At 39.6% G+C, this 27,312-nt stretch overlaps 1 long non-coding RNA gene and 1 pseudogene across 1 annotated transcript; one reads left to right on the top strand and one right to left on the bottom strand.

The window, feature by feature from the left end:
* On the bottom strand, positions 1-27,312 carry LOC133230730 (uncharacterized). Its single transcript, XR_009730952.1, has 4 exons — positions 27,057-27,312; positions 26,786-26,978; positions 25,764-25,802; positions 1-2,362 (listed from the first exon to the last, which is right to left on the bottom strand). It is a non-coding gene; the product is annotated as an uncharacterized LOC133230730 (long non-coding RNA).
* Positions 7,414-10,116, top strand: LOC133230723 (inward rectifier potassium channel 13-like; annotated as a pseudogene).

Raw genomic sequence — 27,312 nt, 5'->3', positions numbered from 1 at the left:
GCAGATGAGCATGAGGGAACTCCGTGGGGGCAGACACAATGTCTTGTTCATCTTTTTTGCCCCCAGTGGTAACATAAAAACCATCATAAAATTGGCTCTCAATAACCATTTGTTTAATCAATGAAAGAACATTTGCTCCAGTTAGTACCAAGGGTCATTTATTTCTCACTGTTTCTGCATCTGATTTTCAGTGACAGTTGCAGAGTTGGTTTAAGATACCTGAATTCCACTCTGAAAGACACAGTTCTTTTGACATGAATATTCCATTTGTCACTACATTATTAGAAGAGATGGTATTTTGCTCCTATTATTGGTGGCTGATACAAATATTGTCCTGCCTCAAGCTGTCATCATGTGAGATCGCAGCCTGGAGCAGTGAGGCTGAAAACTGGGGCAGGCTGGGGTCAGAGATGGGGTCAACCCAGCAGGAGTTGTCAGATGAGAGCAGGGGTGAGAAGGAGGTCAGATGGGAGATCAAAGTCCAGGAACTAGGCAGGTACACAGTCAATCCTGGCTCTCCCAAGGACGGTGGCCTGTGACTGGAGCCCCTTTGGAAAATGTCTCATAGGCAGGTCCCCTGAGCTGGCCGCCTGCTCAAAGGTCCCTGGAGGGTTCTTTGTAATTGATCTGGGTATGAGTTCCCTCCTCACAAAGGGGATATAATCAATCAACATTATTTGGCAAGCCTCATGTTCATATGATCAGATAAACTTTAAAAGCCTGGAAGCAGTCTTGTTTGTTTTAGTCACATGGCCCCAGGCCTGCCGCTAATTTTTAAATTTATGGTTTTAGGTCTAATGCTGGTTATGCATCAGGATCAGCTGGGAACCCTGGCTCAAATACAGATCCCCAAGTCTTACCCCCAAAGATTCTGATTCTCTGAGTGGTCTACTGACACCTAAAAAGACTGTGTGGTGCAGTGGTTCAGGGTGGAGGTTCTGGAGCCAGACCTGCTTAGATTTGTAATGGTTTTGCCATTAACATGGTGAACCTGGGTGAACTTCACCTTCGTGAGCTTCAGTATCTTATCTATGAAAGAGAATAGGATAAAAGAATAGAATAAAAGAGAACAATAATTTTCAGTCAATTGATAGTATGTGAGGATTAATGATTTAACACATGCAAAGTCTTAGAATACTAAGTGCTCAATAAATGTTACTTATGATTATCTTTCTTTGTACCAAGCTCTATGAGTGATTTAGAATCACAATCCTTCTCTCCCTCCCTCCCTTCCTTCTTTCCTTCCTTCCTTTTTTCTTCCTTCCCTCCCTCTCTTCCCTAAACAATTACCAAGGACTCTTCCCTATCAGGGTTTCCCAGGTGGTGCTAGTGGTAAAGAACCCGCTTGCCAGTGCAGGAGATGTAAGACAGAGATGCGGGTTCCATGCCTGGGTCAGTAAGATCCCCTGGAAAAGGGATGGCAACCCACTCCAGTATTCTTGCCTGGAGAATCCCATGGACAGAGGAGCCTGGTGGGCTATAGTCCATAGGGTTGCAAAGATTCAGACATGACTGAAGTGACTTAGCATAAAAAAAACCTCCCTACCAGGACCCAAGCTATACACATACAATCCTCTTCAGTTTACAGTCTAGCCTGGAAGCCGGGATTGGCAAGCACTGTTGTACTCACTAACTTCAGCTCTCTGAACGCTTACTGGAGTCTGAGGCTGTGGGCTTCACTTCTGGTGTCCCTCCAACAAGGCTCCCCACCTCCCAGGGAAATAAATAACCTTCATTTCATACCCCCAAAACAGAGCAAAATGGAAGAACACAGAGTCATTTAAACCTGGCATGCCATTTTCTAGCTGATTGACATTGGATAAATCATATTTACAGGGTACTTTCTATCTACTGCCTGCCCAGTATCCCTCGTCTAGCAACACCATACCCCTTCTGTGTGCATAGAACTGGGGAGAACAGCCAAACATAACTGTGAGTCCACCTCTCACCCAAGCCACTGATGACTGGTCAAGGGCAGGCACCTAACTCAAGCCAACCAATCACGTCCCATTTCCAGGACCCTGGAATGGTGCTGAAGCCCTGCTGTCTTGCCTGATTCTGAATGGAGGTGCTATAATCGAAGGAGATGTTGACAATGGGCATTTTCCATGAGGCATACCAAGAAACAAGGCCAGTCAGCCTGATGTTGGGAAGAAAAGCAAAGCCAGTGCTTGGATTGAAGTTTCTGATGGTCTCCCTTTCACAGTCCCCAGCTTTGGATTCTGCAACACGACTTCTAGCTTTATAGTAAAGTCCTCTTTCTGTGGACGTCAGATGTAAGGTATCTCTTGTTTTCACCAGGAAGGCAGGTTTACCTCCAGCAGCTGGTTCTGTCATGCTCAAGAAGTCCACTTCTGAAGGGCTGCTCAAAAGAGAAGCAAATTCAAAGGTTTTGGTGTGGATAAGACCAAAGACCTAAAGAGCTCTGGAGCCTCTGCCCCTACTTTGAATGAGCTTTTGGGTCAGAGCACTTTAGAAGCAAAGAGAGGAGGAAAGAGCCTAGGGTCTTGAACACTAGTCAGGGGGCCAGTCAGGCTTTTCATGGAGGGACTGCAATTTCTAACTTTCCTTAGTTAAGAAGGAAACTCCTGGAGAGCCTCAGTCTCTCCTGCCACTTGGTTGTGTTCTGTTTTTTCATATTTGCAGTTTCTTCAACACAGGCACCCTTTCCGAATGCAGCTGGATTCCCCCCACACTTGGCATGCTTGTTAGGATTTGTCTGTCTCTTTGGGGTGGGAAGCGAGAAGGTGAAAGCAGACATTTCTGTCCTAGTATTTCCTAAGCTGTTGCTATTTTCTTTGCCTCAGGCCTGCTTCTCCTAGCATGTCCTGGAGCTGGTTGATGTTACCTCTCCCAGCACCCCTTTTGATCAGCTGGCTGTCAGTTCTTCCATTTCACAGACAGGGGTAACATTTAGCTGGTTTGTACCAGTGCAGTCTCAAATGCTTGCTAAATTAGTGAAATGTTTGTATTGATTGTTGCTGCAAATCCCCTAAGTGCCCCTCCAGCTTCCCATCACCCTCACTTTCTCCCCTGGAATCCCCCAGACCTCTGCACCTTCTGGCAACTGAAAGGTTAATACTTAGCATAGCGGGGACCTCTGGCATACTCACTGCTCTAGAACTTGGCTTGAACATTTGGGATGCTTTCTTCTCTGTTTTAAAATACATCTATATTTTACTTTTTAAAAAAACTTATTTTATTGAAGTCAAGTCTTGATTTTATTGAAGTATAGTTGTGTTAATTTCCGTGGTACAGCAAAGTGATTCAGACACACACACACACACACACACACACACATATATATATACACACACATATATATGCACATTAAAAGTTAAAGTGTTAGTTGCTCAGTCATGTCCACCTGAAACTATCACAATATTGTTAATCAGTTATATCTTAATACAAAACAAAACATTTTTAAAAAATAAGTAAAAATAAAAACATACCCACAGTTTTTGGGCTCTCCTCCCAACCAAACGTGCAATCTCATTTCTCCCCCTTTCCACTTGGGCAGAACTTAGTGTCTAGCTGCTAACAAGTAGAGTGCAGAGAAAGTCCAGGAATCTGACTCCCAAGGCCACGTTAGCAAAGCTTCTTTCTGGGTCTTCCTCTGAGGACACTCAACCTTGAAACCCAGTTTAGTTTAGTTGCTAAGTTGTGTCCGACTCTTTTGCAACCCCATGGACTATAGCTGGGAAGGCTCCTCTGTCCATGAAATGCTCCAGGCAAGAATACTGGAGTGGGTTGTCATGCCCTTCTCCAGGGGATCTCCTAACCCAGGGATCGAACCTGGGTACCCTGCTTTGCAAACAGATTCTTTACCAACTGAGCCAGGGAAGTTGTATACACACACACACACATATAGATTTTTTTCATATTGTTTTCCATTATGGTTTATCACAGGATACTGTATATTTAGTTCCCTGTGTTATACAGTGGTACTCTGTTGTTTGGCATGCTTTGTGATGCTTTCCTGCCCTCTGCCTTACTAGTTAGATATTTTAAATACCCGCCTTGTTTAAAGTGAAGTTTAGAGAAGTTAACTAAAGTAAGTCATTCTTTTACTCATTCACCTACTCATTTAACATGTTTTTATTGAATGGCAGCTTTATGCCAGGCCTGGACATAGTGCTGAGGATACAAGCTGAATAAAACTAACATGGAGTATCCAGGGTAGTGCAGAGACAGAATTGGGAGGGAAATAGATAAACATACAATAAAAGCCCGATTAGTGCTATAAAACAAAAGATGAGGGTGCCGTGGGAGAGAATGACGCAGAGACCCACTTTTAGAAACAAACAGAGATCATTCTGTCGTTTTTGAGACTGCATCCAATTACTGCATTTCAGACTCTTTTGTTGACTATGAAGGCTACTCCATTTCTTCTAAGGGATTCCTGCCCACAGTAGTAGATATAATGGTCATCTGAGTTAAATTCACCCATTCCAGTCCATTTTCGTTCAATGATTCCTAAAATGTCAATGTTCACTCTTGCCATCTCCTGGTTTGACCACTTCCAATTTACTTTGATTCATGGACCTAACATTCCAGGTTCCTATGCAATATTGTTCTCTATAGCATCAGACTTTACCTCCATCACCAGTGACATCCACAACTGGGTATTGTTTTTGCTTTGGCTCCATCTCGGCATTCTTTCTGGAGCTATTCCTCCACTCTTCTCCAGTAGCATATTGGGCACCTACCGACCTGAGGAGTTCATCTTTCAGTGCCCTATCTTTTTGCCTTTTCATACTGTTCATGGGGTTCTCAAGGCAAGAATACTGAAGTGGTTTGCCATTCCCTTCTCCCGTGGACCACATTTTGTCAGATCTCTCCACCATGACCCATCTGTCTTGGGTGGCCCTACATGGCATGGCTCATAGTTTCATTAGACAAGGCTGTGGTCCATGTAATCAGTTTGATTAGTTTTCTGTGACTGTGGTTTTCATTCTGTCTGCCTTCTGATGGATAAGGATAAGAGCCTTATGGAAGATTCCTTACTAATTTTAAAATCATTCAAGATGTCTTCCTTAATTGAAAATATATTTCTTGTCTACAAATCACAGATCTTAGCCTAAGCATTTCTGAAGAATAATCAGTAGGGCTCTTGGACAAAATTAGGCTTACTAGGGTCAAAATGTCTATTTTTGAGGCAATATAGTACTGATTCTGGTCTACAGACTGAGCAGGAATTCACCACCACTTACTACTTTTGTGATCTTAAGAGACACATTGTGCCTCAGCTTCATTACCTATAAAATTGCATTAACAATGGCACTTATTACTATGAAAGTTAAGAAACGTTGGTCTGCCTAGGTGGCTCAGTGGTAAAGAACCTGGTGGCCGGTGCAAGAGACAGAGACACAGGTTGTATCCCTGGGTCGGGAAGATCCCCTGGAGGAGGAAATGGCAACCCACTCCAGTATTCTTGCCTAAAGAATCCCATTGACAGAGGAGCTTGGCGGCTACAGTCCATGGGGTCACAAAGAGTCGGACACGACCAAGCATTCATGTGCACATAAGTATTATTAATACCAATAAAGCAACAAATAGCCCAAGAGGTTATTCTGTGTCTGGCACTACTATTGGCTTCACATGTGAAGTGTTTGGTATGACTCCTGGCAAATAATAAATAATTTATATTAGCTAATATAATCAGTATTGACATAAAAATTATGAATAAAGCTAACAATGATTTTAAATGGATACTTGAGACATTAAAGCATTACTAAAGATGCTAAAAATTAGGCTGTCAAAGACTATCTTGTGAATGCAGTATCAATTATCTTGAGAAGACTTATCTCACCAAACTCTCTAAATGAGACAGCTTCTTGTAGTTAAAAAAAAAAAAAACCCAACTATAAAGTTAGACAAATTTGGAAAATAATCCATATGCCCTGTGAAAATTTCACTGTGGATCCTCAGTGATCTCATCTGAAAAGTGGGATATGAATATCTATTTTGCTGAGACCCCAAAGAATTAGAGACAATGCAATATGAAAGCACCTAGCACAATGCTTATGAATATTTTGTTATTATTATTATTATTTACAAAAGGGCGGATATCAGGTCTTCTAAAACATCAAAAAATCTAGTAAAATGAGTCATTAAATATCTGTGCCAAGAAAAAAAAAAACACTAAATAAAATGATAATGACAACTTGTTAGGATAATAAATTATAAAACATTAAGGTCCTAAGATTTTTTTTCAATTTATAATATGAAACTGAAATGACCATCTAATCTAAATAAATTTAACAGTCATCCCAGTGTTCCATCAGCAACTCAAGTCTAAAGAAAATATAAGAGAATGTCTCTAATATCAGCAATGTTAAATCAGCTTTACGACAAAAGGGAAAGTATCTACCCAGCTGCTAAGGTCCATTTCCAACAGGGGAAGGCAGTCTCCAAAACCGCAAAGTTCCTAAACAGAGGAGGGTCCAGTAAACTCAAGCAATAGCCTAGCTCCACGTGCCTCGCTGTCATTCAGAAGGTAGGAAGGTGATACACAACACTTCCGAGGGCACCTACTTCTGAGGAAGAATCCTCAAAAAAAAAAACAAAAAAAAAACCCCAAAACAAAATGAGTCACACATGAACCCCAAGTACTGGACTGAGGCAGAGAAGAAAGGAGCACTCAAGGGAAGCAAAGCCGCATCTCCCACTCTGTTCTGGCTGCCTCTGCCTAAGTCCTCCGCACCTTTGTTGTATGCAAGGATGGTCACATGGAAAGCACATGTTAGATTTCTATTCATCAGAGAAAACATAAACAAAGATGAAAACTGACTACAGTTAAAAACTAGTTTTATTAATATGTTTTAAAAATTGCCATTTGATGTCTTAATGATTATTTTAGTTCATTAAACTTAAAACTTTTTCTTCTGGTTCATTTACTTTCAAAATTAATATTATCTTGAAATCTCTACCTGGAATTTCTTACCTCTCTACTATGTAGTCAGAACCAAGAATATTCAAAAGGGTGGCAATTCACCAGCCATAGAAGGAAAGACTCCATGAAAATGGCCACAAAGTAACAAAAACAAATAAAATCTAATTATAAAATTTCAACAGGCTAATTATAAAAGATACAATAGAACTACAGATGTCTAAAAGCTTATCCTAGCACTGAGTTTGGCTTCAAAACATTTTCAGTTAAACACTACACTTCTAAATGATTTCCATTTATTTAAACAAAGGAACACATATTTAATATTCCTTTTCAATATTCAGTTATAAGTTTAATTACAAAAAGTTATTTACATATAACATTTGGTCAAATCAGTACACACTGAAAGCCTGGACTTGAGCAAGAAAGATACAAAAGCACCAGAAAAGACATTAGTGGTAACCCCAGCCCTCAGAGATTTGTTAAAGTGCCAAATAGTATTTTAACAGTCCTTAAAGGAACCCGGAGAAGGCAATGGCACCCCACTCCAGTACTCTTGCCTGGAAAATCCCATGGATGGAGGAGCCTGGTAGGCTGCAGTCCATGGGGTCACTAAGAGTTGGACACGACTGAGTGACTTCACTTTCACTTTTCACTTTCATGCACTGGAGAAGGAAATGGCAACCCACTCCAGTGTTCTTGCCTGGAGAATCCCAGGGACGGGGGAGCCTGGTGGCTGCCGTCTATGGGGTCACACAGAGTCGGACACGACTGAAGTGACTTAGCATAGCATAGCATAGCATAAAGGAACCAGTAAGAGATATCTCAAGGCAATCCATGATGAGCTATCAAACAAATGACTAAGTCAGTGAATGCTCCCTTATTGAAAACAGAAAGAGCTATCAGACTGGGAAAGCCTGCCGGGTAGTTGGGGAAGCATTCCAAAAAAACATTACAAAACCAGGATTTATTAATATTAACTATGAAACAGTTAAGGGTTTACTAATGCACTCTCGATTTCAGAGCATTATCGCCTGAGATGGATGGCAGTCACTGCAAAGTTACTGCTCCTCTCCTGAGTCAGAGACTCAGAGGATGGTTACCAAGGATGGTCACAGCACGCTTCAGGAGGTCTTGCGTATCTTTGAGACGCTTGGGGAATCCTAATGTACATGTGGGGGCGCTAGATAATGCTGGTTTTCTCCGCCTCTTTTGTTATCCACTGGCTTGTCTTTGCAGTACTCTGGTATGTTCTAGCTGAGGTGAATGGCGACCGGGGACTGGATCATGATGCCCCACCTGAAAACCACACTATCTGTGTCAAGTACATCACCAGTTTCACAGCGGCATTCACCTTCTCCCTGGAGACACAGCTCACAACTGGTTACGGCACCATGTTCCCCAGTGGTGACTGTCCAAGTGCAATCACCCTCCTTGCCATACAAATGCTCCTAGGCCTCATGCTAGAGGCTTTTATCACAAGTAATTGTTTTTGTTCTTTAAAAAAATACAGGAATATTTTGGAATGGGTATAATCAGTTATAAGCAATCATACTACAGAACAATTCATTTGCATTATTGACAAGTAATGCCTGAGACTGAGAAGAAAGAGTCAAGGGTCAAACAACTGGAGAAATTTTTAAAAATTTGATTCTATATTAGCCAAAAACATATGAATAAAAAAATCTAAAAGGAATTTTTCAAAGGAGCTAAATATTTTCTTAAATAAGTGAATAAATATGTTCAATGCATATTACTGTCATTTTACCTAGCAGAAGAATTTGTTCTTTTTTTTAAACATTTACTGGGTTAGAATTTTCTCCTGAGTTCATTTTTTCAACATTTACTCAACACTAGTGAGCCCAGAGCACCACAGTCAGTATTGCATGATAGAGAACAAGAATACACATCCTTAGCAAAAAAATATATATATATATTTGGTATCCTTTTATGTATTTTACTTTAATGCATAATTTTGATAAGAGGTCCATAGACCTCACCAGCCTGCCAATATCTGTGGTGCATTAGTAGTTAAGAAACCCTGATCTAGAGTTGTGGGGGTGGGGGTGGGGTTCAAAGGAGGATGCACTTGAAGCATACACTGAAATCCCCTTAGAGCCAGAGCCTTTTTAAAAGAAAAAAGGTTTCTATAAATTTCAAAGTTAAAAGTTCTTCAATGGACCACTTGTCTACTGGTCCCTTCCCTACCCCAAACCATTCTACTATGAATCTAATCTCTATTTCAACTTGAAGTAATCTGATGGCAACTAAATTGCATTTATTTTCTGTTGTATTTTTTTTTAAGCAGGGGTAGGGATATAGGCAATGATGACTCTGACTTCCTAACAAACTTCAAAAGTTTTACATTTCTATGTGACAAATGAATTTTTCTTATCCATTTTGAAATCAGTTTTAAAATAAGAATATATGTACTCTTTTGAAAAACGTTTCAGGCTAATGAGAAATTAACAAGTTCAATTCCTGACCTATTTGGCAGGCATGACACTAAGAAATGTATAACAATTTGCTAGATCCTTGTCATTCAGAAAAAGTAATGACGTTTCTAGTGTTCATTCTAAAAAAAGACCTCAATGGTTTCTAATTTAGGTGCCTTTGTGGCAAAGATTGCCCGGCCAAAAAATCGAGCTTCCTCAATTCGCTTTACTGACTTAGCAGTAGTAGCTCACCTAGATGGTAAACCTAATCTCATTTTCCAAGTGGCCAACACTCAGCCTAGCCCTCTAACCAATGTTCGGGTCTCAGCTATACTCTATCAGGAAACGGCAAACTCTACCAGACCAGTGTGGACTTCCACCTTGATGGCATCAGTTCTGAGGAATGTCCATTCTTTACCTTTCCACTCACCTACTACCACTCTATTATACCATCAAGTCCTCTGGCTACTCTGCTCCAGTATGAAACTCCTTCCCACTTTGAATTAGTTGTGTTCCTTTCAACAGTGCAGGAAGGCACTGGAGAAACATGCCAGAGGAGGACATCCTACCTGTCCTCCCGAGATCATGTTATATCGCTGTTTTGCATCTCTGTTGACCCAAGGCTCCAAAGGTGAATATCAAATCAAGATGGAGAATTTTGACAAGACTATTCCTGAATTTCAAACTCCTCTGGTCTCCAAGAGCCCAAACAGGACTGACCTGGACATCTACATCAATGGACAAAGCATTGACAGCTTTCAGATCTCTGAAACAGGACTCATAGAGTAAGAAGTATCCATTTTAGCACCCTATTTTTTAATGTATTAAATACACTCAGCCATTTATGTAGCTGTTTTTCCTTCTTGTATCTCATGTTGTTTTTTTTTTTTTCCAATGCTGATTACATCTTTCTGATTACATCATGATGATCAAGTCTCCAGCCATAAAAAATGGCTGAGCTAACAATACACACTGTGGAAATACAACATTATACAAAGTTGCTGTCTATGGTTATCTGCTGAAATCAATGCATGTGACGGTAACAGATATGTATAACAACAGAAATGCTATTGGTGAGTTTATATGAATGTGGTATGATACCAGTAATGAAGGTAAAAATGGACACACTTTACACAGTGAACTCTAGGAAAATCAGTCACAAACTTCTCATTTTCCTCTGCAAGTCAGAGCAACAGTCTAGTTTCAAACCTAGCTCCCTGGGTAGAATGATGATTTCACAATATTTAGTGAACATCCTTTTTAAACTGCTCTTTTTTCAAGACAACAAAGATCATTCCTTTGGTTCCTTATAAAACCAAACTGGGGCAAATATTCCTCCCTTAATTTTTAACAGCTAAGAACAAAAATTCACAAGAAAACACCAAAAAAATAGATTTAACCATAACTCTAAAAGCATTTGGGCATGACACTCAAACACACTTACATATTCATTTATTTGTGGCAGAAAGTGATCACAGCAAGTAAAACAAGCACTAGCCTGACGGAAACTGTAGGGTACTATTAGGCAAAGATGCAAAATTTTATCTACTTCATGGGGAGGGAGGGTCAGGATGGGGAACACATGTACACCCATGGCTGATTCATATGAATGAATATTGTAAAGTAATTAGCCTCCAATTAAATTTAAAAAAAAATAAAGCTATTGTGCACATTAATCAAATAGTGATTTAAATATTACAACTATTCACCTGAATGACTTCCGACCAAAGTAAAAACCTTCCCTTTCTACCTAGGATCCGTTCAATAGTATAAAAACCTCATAGATGTAAATATATTTATGTTTTTGTAGATATAAAGGTTTAGATATAATTTAGCTCCAGGGGAAAAACCTCCACTAGAAAAAGCAAAAAATAATTAGGCAATGAAGCATTTTCAAATCCAAGTTTCTGTTTCAAACTTATAACAGGTTTTTCTATAAATACAAAATGAGTGTTTATTCACCAGTAGGAGGTTGGACTAGATAAACTATTATTTCTTTCCAAATCTAATACTCCATGAAAATTATGCTTTCTCTGCTGTTTTGCAGGAGGAGAAGAGGACGACAGAGGATGAGATGGCTGGATGGCATCACTGACTTGATGGACGTGAGTCTGGGTGAACTCTGGGAGTTGGTGATGGACAAGGAGGCCTGGTGTGCTGCGGTTCATGGGGTCGCAAAGAGTTGGACACGACTGAGCGACTGATTTGATCTGATCTGATACTAAGACGAACCCTTTCCCTTACCTCCGGTTTAACTTCAGACTATCCTTTGTATACTTGTCATTTCCATTAAAAAAAAAAAAATTTAAACTGTCCTCAACCAAAACAAGACCCAAAAAACTCACCCTATCAGATTTCAAACAGATTTGTTGCTGCTCTTCTGAAATCTCCCCCATCCAGGCCTATGTGGGCTAAGTGAAAGATGAACCCTCCCCACTGGTGATGACCCACGCAGGAATCATTTCCTGAAGTAAATACTAGCCAGTAAAGGCAAGCAGTTGTGAAGAGCAGGGCACAGCAGGAAGTCACATTTTCCTATTCTTTGACCAAAAGGAGAAGAAAATAAAGAACTCTGGAGTGCTCTAAGACTGATAATGGCAAAGTATATCAATCACACATAAACTTAATTATTGAGTACTTCTGTGGTTTAAAAATTTAAGGCATTCTTAAGTACTAGCTAGACCAACAGATTTTTTTCCAACCCAAGACTGTTGTAACACAGACAGACAGCAGGAATTCTTATTTCTATAACAAAGTAACAAGATTCACCTAACCTGTGAAAATAAAGTAGTATTGAAGATTTACATGGTATGTTTTTTCCTAAGAGCTCCACATCACTTACACGGGTCACACAAAGAGGATGCCCAAAGTAACATAACTAGGAAGTGAACAGGCCTGTCTGGACTCTCAGGCTCAGCACAGATGCAGTACCTTCTCCATTCAAGCCAGAGGGATCTTTTACCATACTATTTATACATAAACTTTACATCTGAAAATTAGATACGACTTTCCTTAGACACATATGGACTCCCCCCAGTAAAACTCCATTGGTATACTAATGCTATACAATAACAGACAGCTAAAAAATGCAATCAAATACTTCTGTCTAGGAGATTGAAAGCTTATGAGAGAATGATTCTTTCAAAGAATCACACCTTCTGTGTTAAGCGGATTAAGTTTTCTGCAAAGGCTCCATTTCAGGTGAATGGAGTGCAAACTGAAAGAGGAGAAATTTCCTAGAAGGTGGGACCAGCAGCTCTAACACTTGGCTCTATAGCTCACTTACCTGGGCCACCTGGGAAATTAGTGATAATATCTCGGATACATGATCCAGGAGACCACAATGGAATGATGTTAAAAAAATGCTTGTGGAAACCAATACAGATAGCATAACAGTCCCAGTAAACTGAAGACAAGTAGATACCAAAACCCATAAAGCCCACTTTTATATGTGTGTTGTTGGGTTAGTCGCTCAATTGTGTCCTACTCTTTGTGACCCCATGGACTTAGCCCACCAGGCTCCTCTGTCAATGGAATTCTCCAGGCAAGAATACTGAAGTGGGTAAGCCATTCCCTTCTATGTGGGATATTCCCGACCCAGGGATCGAACTTGAGTATCCTGCACTGCAAGTGGATTCTCTACCATCGGAGCCAAAAGGGAAGTGCCTTATATATGTACAAGCCCTTGTTACCAACTGCCAGCAGCAACCTAACAGCCAAAAATTGCTATGCCTGCTTCAAAGTATTTCAAAATGCACTGAGTTGAACCTTTCCATATCACCTAGATTTTACTTCAATGATCTTTTAATTTCATCCTCACAGAATCATACTATAAGATGATTCCTAATGAACAGAAATTATAATTTGAGTACTACAGGCCTTTTTTTGCCTCTACATCCTCCTGTGGGTATTCACAAGGGTCATGCACAATTCTTACTCAGATGTCTATAATTGAACCCACTTCTCTACTTCCTTACTTCATAAGAAGCAAATACATGATAAGAACTGTCTCTAACTTTAAAAAGAACAAATCATTCTGGAACTTTCAGTATTTAAATGATTTTAATTTGCTGCCATAGGACACCTCACAATGATCAGTATGTCAGTATGTCTCAACAAACTAGTTAACTACTGCTGTTCTGGGAGACAGTAAGACATAGCATGAGCAATTTTTTTTTTTAATCTACAATATTTTCAACAAAAGTTCATTACTTATGAAAGTTCAGAATCATTCACTTCAGTCACTCAGTCATGTCTGACTCTTTGCGACCCCATGAATTGCAGCACGCCAGGCCTCCCTGTCCATCACCAACTCCCGGAGTTCACTCAAACTCACCTCTATCGAGTCGGTGATGCCATCCAGCCACCTCATCCTCTGTCGTCCCCTTCTCCTCCTGCCCCCAATCCCTCCCAGCATCAGAGCCTTTTCCAATGAGTCAACTCTTCCCATGAGGTGGCCAAAGTACTGGAGTTTCAGCTTTAGCATCAGGCCTTCCAAAGGACACCCAGGACTGGTCTCCTTTAGAATGGACTGGTTGGATCTCCTTGCAGTCCAAGGGACTCTCAAGAGTCTTCCCCAACATCACAGTTCAAGAGCATCAATTCTTCAGAGCTCAAGCTTTCTTCACAGTCCAACTCTCACATCCATACATGAGCACTGAAAAAACCATAGCCTTGACTAGATGGACCTTTGCTGGCAAAGTAATGTCTCTGCTTTTGAATATGCTATCTAGGTTGGTCATAACTTTCCTTCCAAGGAGTAAGCTTCTTCTAATTTCATGGCTGCAATCACCATCTGCAGTGATTTTGGAGCCCCCCAAAAATAAAGTCTGACACTGTTTCCACTGTTTCCCCATCTATTTCCCATGAAGTGATGGGACCAGATGCCATGATCTTCATTTTCTGAATGTTGAGCTTTAAGCCAACTTTTTCACTCTCCGCTTTCACTTTCATCAAGAGGCTTTTGAGTTCCTCTTCACTTTCTGCCACAAGGGTGGTGTCATCTGCATATCTGAGGTTATTGATATTTCTCCCAGCAATCTTGATTCCAGCTTGTACTTCTTCCAGCCCAGCGTTTCTCATGATGTACTCTGCATATAAGTTAAATAAGCAGGGTGACAATATACAGCCTTGACGAACTCCTTTTCCTATTTGGAACCAGTCTGTTGTTCCATGTCCAGTTCTAACTGTTGCCTCCTGACCTGCATATAGGTTTCTCAAGAGGCAGGTCAGGTGGTCTGGTATTCCCATCCCTTTCAGAATTTTCCACAGTTTATTGTGATCCACACAGTCAAAGGCTTTGGCATAGTCAATAAAGCAGAAACAGATGTTTTTCTGGAACTCTCTTGCTTTTTCGATGATCCAGTGGATGTTGGCAATTTGATCTCTGGTTCCTCTGCCTTTTCTAAAACCAGCTTGAACATCTGGAAGTTCATAGTTCACATATTGCTGAAGCCTGGCTTGGAGAATTTTGAGCATTACTTTACTAGCGTGTGAGATGAGTGCAATTGTGCAGTAGTTTGAGCATTCTTTGGCATTGCCTTTCTTTGGGATTGGAATGAAAACTGACCTTTTCCAGTCCTGTGGCCACTGCTGAGTTTTCCAAATGTGCTGGCATATTGAGTGCAGCACTTTCACAGCATCATCTTCCAGGACTTGAAATAGCTCAACTGGAATTCCATCACCTCCACTGGCTTTGTTGGTAGTGAGGCTTTCTAAGGCCCACTTGACTTCACATTCCAGGATGTCTGGCTCTAGGTCAGTGATCACACCATCGTGATTATCTGGGTCATGAAGATCTTTTTTGTACAGTTCTTCTGTGTATTCTTGCCACCTCTTCTTAATATCTTCTGCTTCTGTTAGGTCCATACCATTTCTGTCCTTTATCGAGCCCATCTTTGCATGAAATGTTCCCTTGGTATCTCTAATTTTCTTGACGAGATCTCTAGTCTTTCCCATTCTGTTGTTTTCCTCTATTTCTTTGCATTGATCGCTAAAGAAGGCTTTCTTATCTCTTCTTGCTATTCTTTGGAACTCTGCATTCAGATGCTTATATCTTTCCTTTTTTCCTTTGCTTTTCACTTATCTTCTTCTCACAGCTATTTGTAAGGCCTCCCCAGACAGCCAGTTTGCTTTTTTGCATTTCTTTTCCGTGGGAATGGTCTTGATCCCTGTCTCCTATACAATGTCATGAACCTCCACCCATAGTTCATCAGGCACTCTATCTATCAGATCTAGTCCCTTAAATCTATTTCTCACTTCCACTGTATAATCGTAAGGGATTTGATTTAGGTCATACCTGAATGGTCTAGTGGCTTTCCCTACTTTCTTAAATTTAAGTCTGAATTTGGCAATAAGGCGTTCATGATCTGAGTCTCAGTCAGCTCCCGGTCTTGTTTTTGCTAACTGTATAGAGCTTCTCCATCTTTGGCTGCAAAGGATATAATCAATCTGATTTCAGTGTTAACCATCTGGTGATGTCCATGTGTAGAGTCTTCTCCTGTGTTGTTGGAAGAGGGTGTTTGCTATGACCAGTGCGTTCTCTTGGAAGAACTCTGTTAGCCTTTGCCCTGCTTCATTCCGTATTCCAAGGCCAAATTTACCTGTTACTCGAGGTGTTTCTTGACTTCCTACTTTTCCATTCCAGTCCCCTATAATGAAAAGGACATCTTTTTTGGATGTTAGTTCTAAAAGGTCTTGTAGGTCTTCATAGAACCGTTCAACTTCTGCTTCTTCAGTGTTACTGGTCGGGGCATAGACTCGGATTACTGTGATGTTGAATGGTTTGCCTTGGAAACGAACAGAGATCATTCTGTCATTTTTGAGATTGCATCCAAGTACTGTATTTCGGACTCTTTTGTTGACCATGATGGCTACTCCATTTCTTCTAAGAGATTCCTGCCCGCAGTAGTAGATATAATGGTCATCTGAGTTAAATTCACCCATTCCAATCCATTTTAGTTCACTGATTCATTAGCATAGTTTAATAAGCTGAAGTGAACATCTTATTAAAAAGCATTAAATAAAAGCCACTATAGAGGGAGGAGCCAAGATGGCGGAGGAGTAGGACGGGGAGAACACTTTCTCCCCCACAAATTCATCAAAAGAGCATTTAAACGTCGAGTAAATTCCACAAAACAACTTCTGAATGCTGGCAGAGGACATCAGGCACCCAGAAAAGCAACCCAACTCTTCGAAAGGAGGTAGGAAAAAATATTAAAGACAAAAAAAAGAGACAAAAGAGGGAGGGACGGAGTTCCATCCCGGGAAGGGAATCTTAAAAAGAGAGAAGTTTTCAAACACCAGGAAACCTTCTCACTGCCGAATCTGTGCCCAGCTTTGGAAGCACAGAGGGCAACATAACAGGGAGAAAAAATTAATAAACAATTAAAACTCGCAGATTGCGAGCCCTACGGTAACTCCCTGAGCGGAGAAGCAGCGCAGATGCCTGCATCCGCCATTAGCAAGCGGGGGCTGGGCAGGGAGGCGCGGCGCGGGCTGCATCGCTGAGAGTAAGAATCTGGCCTGAATACCCTGAGCGCTATCTGAGCGAAATAATTTGGGCTAGCAAACCAGACTGTGGGATATCTACCACGTGAAAAGCCAGCCCCAACCTAAGACCGCCAGGCCCGCGCACAGAACAAAGGACTGAACAGAGATAGCCGGCTGCAGACCTTCCCCCTCCGGTGACAGGCAGCCAGAGCCGGAAGGGGGCAATCGCAGCCCCAGAGAGACATTATCTATAAAACTGTAAGCAGGCTTCTTTGCTAACTAAAATTTCTTGGGGGTCTGGACGGTCAACATCTGCCTGAGAAGGTGTGGCGGTTTTACACCCAGATAACCGAGTGGCGGGGAGGCGATAAGTCGCAGCATTGGCGCTTGCCAAACACCTCATCACCTGAGCTGCTTGGACCTGGGAAGAGCACAAAATGCAGGCCCAACTGAGTCTGCGCCTCTGAGGACTACCCGAGTGCCTGAACCTGAGCAGCTTGGACCTGGGAGGTGCATGCAACCCAGGGCCGGCCTCGGATTGTTCCCGGTGGAACAACCTAGAGCCCAAGCAGTGTGGGCAGGGTGGCTACACGCGCCGTGAGCCGGGGCAGACCTAGTGTGGCTGAGGCACTGCGAGCGCACGCCAGTGTTATTTGTTTGCAGCATCCCTCCCTCCCTCCCCACAGTGCGACTGAACAAGTAAGCCTAAAAAAAAAACAGTGTCCTCCACCGTCCCCTTTGTGTCAGGGCGGAAACCAGATACTGAAGAGACTAGCAAACAGAAGAAGATATAACAGAGGGAAACGCCTTGGAAGCTACAGGCAATAGATCAAAACCCTGTGGTTACTACGGACTACATAGGAAGGGGCCTATAGATCTTGAGAAATATAAGTCTGACCAAGGAACTAGCCAAAAATGAACTGAACCCACAACACCCACAACAAAACCAAGAAAGTCCTAGATATATTTTTATTATTTTTACGATCATTCTTTCTTTTTTTTTAATTAAAAAAATTTTTTTTAAGTCTTCTATTGTTCCTTTAATTTTCACTTTTATAACCTATTACTTTGCAAAAAAAAAAAAACCAGACCCTATTTTTTTCTTCTTCAGCAAACTTCATATATATATATTTTATAATTTTTTGACCTTGTTTGTTTTTTTTCTTCTTCTTCTTTTGTTTAACATTGTATTTTTGAAATTCCAAACTCTACTCTAGATTTTTAATTTTCGCTTTTTGGTATATGTTATCAATTTTGTACCTATAGTTTTTTTTTATATAATTTCTGTGACTTTTTTTTTTCTTCTTCTCTGTTTCTTTTTCTCCTTCTTTTATATAACATTGTATATCTGAAATTCCAAACTCTACTCTAGATTTTTAATTTATGCTTTTTGGTATTTGATATCAATTTTGTACCTGTATTTTCTTTATAATTTTTGTGACATTGTTTGTTTTTGTTTGTTTTTTTCTCTCTTTATTTTTCTTCTTCTTCTTCTTTTTTTTTTTAACATTGTATTTTTGAAATTCCAAACTCTAGATTTTTAATTTTTGCTTTTTGGTATTAGTTATCAATTTTGTACCTGTACTTTCTTAATAATTTTCGTGACCTTGTTTGTTTTTGTTTGTTCATTTTTTCTCTCTTTCTTTTCCTTCTTCTTTTCTTTAACATCGTATTTTTGAAATTCCAAACTCTACTCTAGATTTTTAATTTTTGCTTTTATGTATTTGTTACCAATTTTGTACCTTTAAGGACCCAATCTTCAGGACCCATTTTCCACTAGGGAGCGAGATTACTGGCTTGACTGCTCTCTCTCCCTTTGGACTCTCCTTTTTCTCCACCAGATCGCCTGTGTCTCCTCCCTAACCCCTCTCTACTCTACCCAACTCTGTGAATTTCTGTGTGTTCCAGACGGTGGAGAACACTTAGGGAACTGATTACTGGCTGGATCTGTCTCCCTCCTTTTCATTCCCCCTTTTATCCTTCTGGCCACCTCTGTCACCTTCCTCCTTCTTCTCTTCTCTGTATAACTCCGTGAACATCTCTGAGTGGTCCAGTTGTGGAGTGCACATAAGGAAGTGACTACTGGCTAGCCCACTCTCTCCACTATTGATTCACCTCATCTCATTTGGGTCACCTCTAACTCCCTCCGCCCTCTTCTCTTCTCCATGTAACCCTGTGAACCTCTCTGAGTGACCCTCACAGTAGAGAAACTTTTCATCTTTAATGTAGATGTTTTATCAATGGTGCTGTATAGAAGGAGAAGTTTTGAAACTACTGTAAAGATAAGACCGATAACCGGAAACAGGAGACTTAAGTCCAAACCCTGACTCCAGGGAACTCCTGACTCCAAGGAACATTAATTGACAGGAGCTCATCAAATGCTTCCATACCGACACTGAAACCAAGCACCACACAAGGGCCAATAAGTTCCAGGGCAAGACATACCAAGCAAATTCTCCAGCAACAAAGGAACACAGCCCTGAGCTTCAAGATACAGGCTGCCCAAAGTCACCCCAAAACTATAGACATTTCATAACTCATTACTGGACATTTCATTGCACTCCAGAGAGAAGATATACAGCTCCACCCACCAGAACACCGACACAAGCTTCCCTAACCAGGAAACCTTGACAAGCCACCTGTACAAACCCACACACAGTGAGGAAACGCCACAATAAAGAGAACTCCACAAACTGCCAGAATACAGAAAGGACACCCCAAACTCAGCAATTTAAACAAGATGAAGAGACAGAGGAATACTCAGCAGATAAAGGAACAGGATAAATGCCCACCAAACCAAACAAAAGAGGAAGAGATAGGGAATCTACCTGATAAAGAATTCCGAATAATGATAGTGAAATTGATCCAAAATCTTGAAACTAAAATGGAATCACAGATAAATAGCCTGGAGACAAGGATTGAGAAGATGCAAGAAAGGTTTAACAAGGACCTAGAAGAAATAAAAAAGAGTCAATATATAATGAATAATGCAATAAATGAAATTAAAAACACTCTGGAGGCAACAAATAGTAGAATAACAGAGGCAGAAGATAGGATTAGTGAATTAGAAGATAGAATGGTAGAAATAAATGAATCAGAGAGGATAAAAGAAAAACGAATTAAAAGAAATGAGGACAATCTCAGAGACCTCCAGGACAATATTAAACGCTACAACATTCGAATCATAGGGGTTCCAGAAGAAGAAGACAAAAAGAAAGACCATGAGAAAATACTTGAGGAGATAATAGTGGAAAACTTCCCTAAAATGGGGAAGGAAATAATCACCCAAGTCCAAGAAACCCAGAGAGTCCCAAACAGGATAAACCCAAGGAGAAACACCCCAAGACACATATTAATCAAATTAACAAAGATCAAACACAAAGAACAAATATTAAAAGCAGCAAGGGAAAAACAACAAATAACACACAAGGGAATTCCCATAAGGATAACAGCTGATCTTTCAATAGAAACTCTTCAAGCCAGGAGGGAATGGCAAGACATACTTAAAAAGATGAAAGAAAATAACCTACAGCCCAGATTATTGTACCCAGCAAGGATCTCATTCAAGTATGAAGGAGAAATCAAAAGCTTTTCAGACAAGCAAAAGCTGAGAGAATTCTGCACCACCAAACCAGCTCTCCAACAAATACTAAAGGATATTCTCTAGACAGGAAACACAAAAATAGTGTATAAACTCGAACCCAAAACAATAAAGTAAATGGCAACGGGATCATACTTATCAGTAATTACCTTAAACATAAATGGGTTGAATGCCCCAACCAAAAGACAAAGACTGGCTGAATGGATACAAAAACAAGACCCTTACATATGTTGTCTACAAGAGACCCACCTCAAAACAGGGGACACATACAGACTGAAAGTGAAGGGCTGGAAAAAGATTTTCCATGCAAATAGGGACCAAAAGAAAGCAGGAGTAGCAATACTCATATCAGATAAAATAGACTTTAAAACAAAGGCTGTGAAAAGAGACAAAGAAGGTCACTACATAATGATCAAAGGATCATTCCAAGAAGAGGATATAACAATTATAAATATATATGCACCCAACACGGGAGCACCACAGTACGTAAGACAAATGCTAACAAGTATGAAAGGAGAAATTAACAATAACACAATAATAGTGGGAGACTTTAATACCCCACTTACACCTATGGATAGATCAACTAAACAGAAAATTAACAAGGAAACACAAACTTTAAACGATACAATAGACCAGTTAGACCTAACTGATATCTATAGGACATTTCATCCCAAAACAATGAATTTCACCTTTTTCTCAAGCGCACATGGAACCTTCTCCAGGATAGATCACATCCTGGGCCATAAAGCTAGCCTTGGTAAATTCAAAAAAATAGAAATCATTCCAAGCATTTTTTCTGACCACAATGCAGTAAGATTAGATCTCAATTACAGGAGAAAAACTATTAAAAATTCCAACATATGGAGGCTGAACAACACGCTGCTGAATAACCAACAAATCACAGAAGAAATCAAAAAAGAAATCAAAATTTGCATAGAAACGAATGAAAATGAAAACACAACAACCCCAAACCTGTGGGACACGGTAAAAGCAGTCCTAAGGGGAAAGTTCATAGCAATACAGGCACACCTCAAGAAACAAGAAAAAAGTCAAATAAATAACCTAACTCTACACCTAAAGCAACTAGAAAAGGAAGAAATGAAGAACCCCAGGGTTAGTAGAAGGAAAGAAATCTTAAAAATTAGAGCAGAAATAAATGCAAAAGAAACAAAAGAGACCATAGCAAAAATCAACAAAGCCAAAAGCTGGTTCTTTGAAAGGATAAATAAAATTGACAAACCATTAGCCAGACTCATCAAGAAACAAAGGGAGAAAAATCAAATCAACAAAATTAGAAACGAAAATGGAGAGATCACAACAGACAACACAGAAATACAAAGGATCATAAGAGACTACTATCAACAATTATATGCCAATAAAATGGACAATGTGGAAGAAATGGACAAATTCTTAGAAAAGTACAACTTTCCAAAACTCGACCAGGAAGAAATAGAAAATCTTAACAGACCCATCACAAGCACGGAAATTGAAACTGTAATCAAAAATCTTCCAGCAAACAAAAGCCCCGGCCCAGACGGCTTCACAGCTGAATTCTACCAAAAATTTAGAGAAGAGCTAACACCTATCCTGCTCAAACTCTTCCAGAAAATTGCAGAGGAAGGTAAACTTCCAAACTCATTCTATGAGGCCACCATCACCCTAATACCAAAACCTGACAAAGATCCCACAAAAAAAGAAAACTACAGGCCAATATCACTGATGAACATAGATGCAAAAATCCTTAACAAAATTCTAGCAATCAGAATCCAACAACACATTAAAAAGATCATACACCATGATCAAGTGGGCTTTATCCCAGGGATGCAAGGATTCTTCAATATCCGCAAAACAATCAATGTAATACACCACATTAACAAATTGAAAAATAAAAACCATATGATTATCTCAATAGATGCAGAGAAAGCCTTTGACAAAATTCAACATCCATTTATGATAAAAACTCTCCAGAAAGCAGGAATAGAAGGAACATACCTCAACATAATAAAAGCTATATATGACAAACCCACAGCAAACATTATCCTCAATGGTGAAAAATTGAAAGCATTTCCTCTAAAGTCAGGAACAAGACAAGGGTGCCCACTTTCACCATTACTATTCAACATAGTTTTGGAAGTTTTGGCCACAGCAATCAGAGCAGAAAAAGAAATAAAAGGAATCCAAATTGGAAAAGAAGAAGTAAAACTCTCACTATTTGCAGATGACATGATCCTCTACATAGAAAACCCTAAAGATTCCACCAGAAAATTACTAGAAATAATCAATGACTATAGTAAAGTTGCAGGATATAAAATCAACACACAGAAATCCCTTGCATTCCTATACACTAATAATGAGAAAACAGAAAGAGAAATTAAGGAAACAATTCCATTCACCATTGCAACGGAAAGAATAAAATACTTAGGAATATATCTACCTAAAGAAACTAAAGACCTATATATAGAAAACTATAAAACACTGGTGAAAGAAATCAAAGAGGACACTAATAGATGGAGAAATATACCATGTTCATGGATTGGAAGAATCAGTATAGTGAAAATGAGTATACTACCCAAAGCAATTTATAGATTCAACGCAATCCCTATCAAGCTACCAACAGTACTCTTCACAGAGCTAGAACAAATAATTTCACAATTCGTATGGAAATACAAAAAACCTCGAATAGCCAAAGCAATCTTGAGAAAGAAGAATGGAACTGGAGGAATCAACCTACCTGACTTCAGGCTCTACTACAAAGCCACAGTTATCAAGACAGTATGGTACTGGCACAAAGACAGAAATATTGATCAATGAAATAAAATAGAAAGCCCAGAGATAAATCCACGCACATATGGACACCTTATCTTTGACAAAGGAGGCAAGAATATACAATGGATTAAAGACAATCTCTTTAACAAGTGGTGCTGGGAAATCTGGTCAACCACTTGTAAAAGAATGAAACTAGACCACTTTCTAACACCATACACAAAAATAAACTCAAAATGGATTAAAGATCTAAACGTAAGACCAGAAACTATAAAACTCCTAGAGGAGAACATAGGCAAAACACTCTCTGACATACATCACAGCAGGATTCTCTATGACCCACCTCCCAGAATATTGGAAATAAAATCAAAAATAAACAAATGGGACCTAATTAACCTTAAAAGCTTCTGCACATCAAAGGAAACTATTAGCAAGGTGAAAAGACAGCCTTCAGAATGGGAGAAAATAATAGCAAATGAAGCAACTGACAAACAACTAATCTCAAAAATATACAAGCAACACCTACAGCTCAACTCCAGAAAAATAAATGACCCAATAAAAAAATGGGCCAAAGAACTAAATAGACATTTCTCCAAAGAAGACATACAGATGGCTAACAAACACATGAAAAGATGCTCAACATCACTCATTATCAGAGAAATGCAAATCAAAACCACTATGAGGTACCATTTCACACCAGTCAGAATGGCTGCCATCCAAAAGTCTACAAATAATAAATGCTGGAGAGGGTGTGGAGAAAAGGGAACCCTCTTACACTGTTGGTGGGAATGCAAACTAGTACAGCCACTATGGAGAACAGTGTGGAGATTCCTTAAAAAACTGGAAATAGAACTGCCTTATGATCCAGCAATCCCACTGCTGGGCATACACACTGAGGAAACCAGAAGGGAAAGAGACACATGTACCCCAATGTTCATTGCAGCACTGTTTATAATAGCCAGGACATGGAAGCAACCTAGTTGTCCATCAGCAGATGAATGGATAAGAAAGCTATGGTACATATACACAATGGAGTATTACTCAGCCATTAAAAAGAAAACATTTGAATCAGTTCTAATGAGGTGGATGAAACTGGAGCCTATTATACAGAGTGAAGTAAGCCAGAAGGAAAAACACCAATACAGTATACTAACACATATATATGGAATTTAGAAAGATGGTAACAATAACCTGGTGTACGAGACAGCAAAAGAGACACTGATGTATAGAACAGTTTTATGGACTCTGTGGGAGAGGGAGAGGGTGGGAAGATTTGGGAGAATGACATTGAAACATGTAAAATATCATGTAAGAAATGAGTTGCCAGTCCAGGTTCGATGCACGATACTGGATGCTTGGGACTAGTGCACTGGGACGACCCAGAGGGATGGTATGGGGAGGGAGGAGGGAGGAGGGTTTAGGATGGGGAACACATGTATACCTGTGGCGGATTCATTTTGATATTTGGCAAAACTAATACAATTATGTAAAGTTTAAAAATAAAATTAAAAAATAAAAAGAAAAAAAATCAGTAGCCAGGAAAACAGAAACTTAAAATGTTACAGTAAAAATAAAGATAGTGCTTCTCAAACTAGACTATTCCTGGAGATTCACAAAGAAAGTTTTGAGGCATGGCCTCAGAGATTAACTATAGCTATTTCCAGGGTCAAGGAAACACCCGTCTCACCTCAGTGTAAAGGGATAAATCAATTCTAATCCCAAGCCTTCAGTTATAATAGTTAAAGCCCACCATCCCTGACTTTACTGGGGGAACATTACAGAGATCTTTCCTTTCAAAAAGAATGCCTCTTCCCTTCCTCTGCCTAGAAAAATCCAATTATATTTCAGTGTCACCTCTTCTGTGAAACTCTTCCATTCTGTGGTATTATGGCAATTTGCTCAGATTTTCATTGTAGCTTTTACTGATTTATTCTTGCTAATTTATGTATCTGTTTCCCACGCTGTTGAGACTGGTCAAGAGCAAAGGCCTTGTCATCTACTGCACAGAATCCAACATGTGGTGGGATCCAATAAATGTTTGTTGATTCAAAAAAAAAAAAAAAAGCCACTATAAAATATTTTTTAGATCTATGTGAAAACTGCCCTTTAAGAAAGACAGACTGTCATTTATCAAAAAGACCAGCTGAATAAATGACTAAAGTAAGAACAGTCATAGTTTTAGCCTTTGCTCTCGAATACAAAAGCAAACATTCTACTATTTTCTCTATTTCTTCTCACCTGTGAGATGCTAACTACTTTGGAAAAGGAGTTAATAGGCTGCTTCCTAACTTGAAATTTCACTTCATAAGGTAGCCTTAATACAGAATATATGTCTTGCAGAGAACTCACAGACTTAAAAAGTTAAACCAGTTCTAATGACTGTAATTATTATCCTTGGTTTCATGCAATACAGCCCTCAAATAACCATGGAACTCTAAGTGCAAGCAATGCTACAACCCCATCTACTGAAGCGAGGCAAGTAACTGAGTGAATTTTTAATAAAGGTATCCTTTGTGAGCCTTAAGAACTAATGCCATGGAAATCTAGATAAAAATACTTCAAAACAACAAGAAAGTCTTACCTACATCTTTTTGTCCTGGTTTGTCAAAACATGTCACCCCTAGAAAAGGTAAAAACCAATTTCAAACAAAATGTAAGAGTAATACATAGATTTCCCATCCATGACACCCATTTCCTATCTTTAATAGCAGTTTTTTCAAATTATAAAACAAATATATTGTTTTTGCCTAACATTTGGAAAACACAGAAAAGCACAAATATAAAAACAAAAATATCCATCTCACCTACCAAAAGCTAGCTTATACAGACCTAGAAGCTTTTTTTATTAGATACATTTTTAGCCAAATTCATGTTTGATTTTAGGTATCTGCTATACAGAGCTTTATAAACTGCTTTCAGAATGTGTTTTTACACAGGATTAAATATTTTCAAACTCATCCTAACTTTTATGGTTATATGGTACATATAGTATTCTACTGTGTAGACAGGGCTTCCCTGGTGGCTCAGAGGTAAAGAATCCACCTGCCAATGCAGGAGATGCAGGTTTGATTCCCAGGTTGGGAAGATCCCCTGGAAGAGGAAATGGCAACCCGCTCCAGTATTTTTGCTGGGAAATTCCATGGACAAAGGAGCCTGGTTGGACTACAGTTCATTGGGTCACAGAAGAGTCAGACATGACTTAGTGACCAACAATAACAATTGTGTAGATATGCCATCATATAAGAAACCACACTGAAATTAAGTTGTTTGGCTTATTTCCCATTGTTTTATATTATACATGTTATCACACGGACATCTTTGTATATGTATTTGTGCAACTGCCTTTGCTTAGCTTGAAAGACTTCATATAAAGTCACAAGCAATATATAGAGAAGATGCTTTGATTAACAGCAACAAACAATAAAATGAAAATGTGTCTCACTGAGTGCTAATCAAACAGCACATCTAATTAATTATTAAATATCCATGCTGGCACAAAAATATTAATGTATTTATCTAGAATGTTTCTTCCTTTAAGTAAGGATCGTTTAAACATTTCTAATATAACTCTTATTCAATTAGCATTCTGGGGGAAAATGACACCTTGTAACTGTACAGAGAGCCTTCTCCTCTGCAGAAAGCAGAGAAGAAATGCTTTTACACCAAGAATCTTTATCCCAAGACGTGACTCCTTCAGTTATCTTTCCTCCCAGCTCTGTGACCTGTCCATTTCCCTGCTGCCTCCTCGGCCAAACATCCACTTCATCAAAGCTTCCTTGGTAGAAACCACATTCACCTCTGCCTCTGCCTAAAAACAAGAACACACAGAAAATGATGGTCAGATGTCAACATTTGGCACAAGTTCAAAACCAACATTAATCTTTGAAGTGCAGGATGAAGTGAAGTCGCTCGGTCATCTCCAACTCTTTGCAACCCCACGGACTGTAGCCTACCAGACTCCTCTGTCCATGGGATTTTCCAGGCAGTAGTACTGGAGTGGATTGCCATTTCCTTCTCCAGGGGATCTTCCCAACCCAGGGATCAAACCCAGGTCTCCAGCATTGTAGACAGACGCTTTACTGTCTGAGCCACTAGGGAAGTAGGATATCTACATTTAAATATTTAGCAAG

Source organism: Bos javanicus, chromosome 2, assembly GCF_032452875.1.
Source record: "Bos javanicus breed banteng chromosome 2, ARS-OSU_banteng_1.0, whole genome shotgun sequence".
Classification (NCBI taxonomy): Eukaryota; Metazoa; Chordata; class Mammalia; order Artiodactyla; family Bovidae; genus Bos; species Bos javanicus.
The sequence above is the reverse complement of the archived record's forward strand: the minus strand, read 5'-3'. Positions and strand labels throughout refer to the sequence as shown.